General features: G+C 40.8%; 1 non-coding gene across 1 annotated transcript; it reads right to left on the bottom strand.

Annotated features, from left to right (window-relative positions):
• Positions 1-611: 611 nt before the first annotated feature.
• LOC140285051 (U5 spliceosomal RNA) lies at positions 612-725 on the bottom strand. The gene has a single exon (XR_011910252.1). It is a non-coding gene; the product is annotated as a U5 spliceosomal RNA (small nuclear RNA).
• Between the last annotated feature and the right edge of the window lie 1400 nt (positions 726-2125).

Genomic DNA, 2125 nt, shown 5'->3' with positions numbered 1-2125 from the left:
AAGCATGTCACACAGCCCAAACATATAACATTTCAGGACACACCACACAGTTAACAACCACAGTGAAGCGTGTCAAAGCCCAAACATGTAACATTCAACAGGACACTTACACAACACATTCAAATCAAACAGTCAGACAACATACAAGAACATATACCCCAGCCGGCATTGCTCCCTGCCTATTTTCCTACAGCTCACTATGTGTGCGCACACCTTTATTCACAAACTCTTCAACTTATACTCTTTTACCGAAGCTGCTACAGCTCGATTGGCCGAATACCCTTAGATCCTATTTCGGTGAATTTGACATCTGCCTTACATGTAACAGATTAGCGGTTTAGCAGTTTTAATTTAGTTTGAGTGAAGGAATTCATTTTATTGCAAAATCCGAAATCGTGAAGAACTCGTGAAAGTAAGCTTATTCTCGGATTCCTGAAACTTTAGATTTGCTCTTTCTTTTACTGCAAAGTACAACGTTGTTTTTTTTGTTTAAATCTTTCTAGACATGGTAATTAAGAAGGACAAAGCAGTCGCAACAAGTAAGGCGACTCTACTCAGAGAAGTCACTCTGCACAGTAACAAGATTTCTTTTGCACAGACAGAAAGGGCTTCACCCGCAAAGGTAAAGCCTGCCAAAAATAGAAACAACTCATTAGTGCTGCTCTCCACTGAAGTCTTTAGTAAAAGGCGAAAGACTTGTACGTTATGAAGAGAAACCAGAGTACGATTATCCGTCACTGCGGGAGCAGGGCATCAGGCTAGTTGGCATAGCCACCTTCCCCATGGTGAGCTTTGCTCCCCCCCCCCCTTGCTCCTCGGCTGACCAAGGAGGAACTACTCGATGGCTGCAACACCTGAAAGAGATATTGATGCGAGACCCGATCAAAAGCTTTTTCAAAGTCTAAATTTAAGATGACAAGCCGGGTGTTTCTGTCTCTAGCGTAATCAATGATGTCTCTAATCAGTACGAGGCTGTCGGTGAGTTGTCTCCCTGAGATGGCACAAGCCTGGTCTGGGTGAATTACCTCCTCTAAAACAGAGGACATCCGTGTCGCTAAAACCTTGCTAAAAAGTTTACAGTCAAAGTTTAAAAGTGTGATGGGCCTCCAATTCTTTAGGTCAGTCTTATCATTTTTTTAAAAAGTAGAGTCACTATTCCCACTCTAAAACTGTCAGGCAGTCGGTCGAGTTTTTCAAAATCTTTAAAAACATCTAAAATGTCTGATGATAAAAGGTCCCAAAAGGTCAGATAGAATTCTGCAGGAAGCCCGTCTAAACCCAGAGCTCGACTTCTCTTAAAACCTGTTAGGCATTTTTTCTAACTCTAAAGCAGTAAAATCCTGTGTCAAGTGTGCATGCTCTTTTACGGTTTTGTCAACGAATTTTAAAATTTCTGCCGATGTTTCCAAGTGCACTGGTTTCTCTTTGTACATGTTACTATAAAAGGTATGTACAGTTTCAATCATCTCTTGTGTGGATTTTGTTAAAAACCCATCTTCTCTTTTTAGATTTTGAATACACTCCTTTTTATTTATAACTTTCTTAATAAAGTACCGTGTGCATTTTTCACCTTCCTCAATTTCCTGCTCCCTGCTTCTTACAAAAATTCATTTACTCTTTATTTCTGCTAAAACTGACATTTCCTTTTTGACATGTTTGATTTCTTCATTAAAGTCTATGCCACACTGATTTAGTTTAAAGTAGCGCTGTAAGCGTTTCTGTAGTCCCATCATACATCTATTCTCTTTCCTTTTTTTACGTTTACCTTGCTGTTTAAAAAAAGTCTGGGTCGTTTCCTTCACCATTTCCCACGATTGTGCATGTGTTTCGTAGAGGTCTTGAAAGGTCTGCCACTCTTTATAACATTCCCTGTACTGACTGACTATGATTTCATCCTCCAACAGGGAACAGTTGAGTTTCCACAGACCACTTCCTACCGTCACACCAGAAGGGGGGGAAAGGGTGGAGGAGAGCATAAGGTGGTCTGAAAAGAAAACAGGAGTTAATCTAACATCAGTGGGTGGGCAATCTCTAGTAAAGAAATAATCAATGCGAGAGGCTCTGGTGCCATCATGACTAAACCAGGTGAAGCCCTCCTCTCTGGGATGCATGGTTTTAAAACAGT

The sequence above is a fragment of the Leuresthes tenuis genome, unplaced genomic scaffold, assembly GCF_036924035.1.
Source record: "Leuresthes tenuis unplaced genomic scaffold, fLeuTen1.0.hap1 SCAF_24, whole genome shotgun sequence".
Lineage (NCBI taxonomy): Eukaryota > Metazoa > Chordata > Actinopteri > Atheriniformes > Atherinopsidae > Leuresthes > Leuresthes tenuis.
This window is presented reverse-complemented; position numbering and strand designations above follow the sequence as displayed.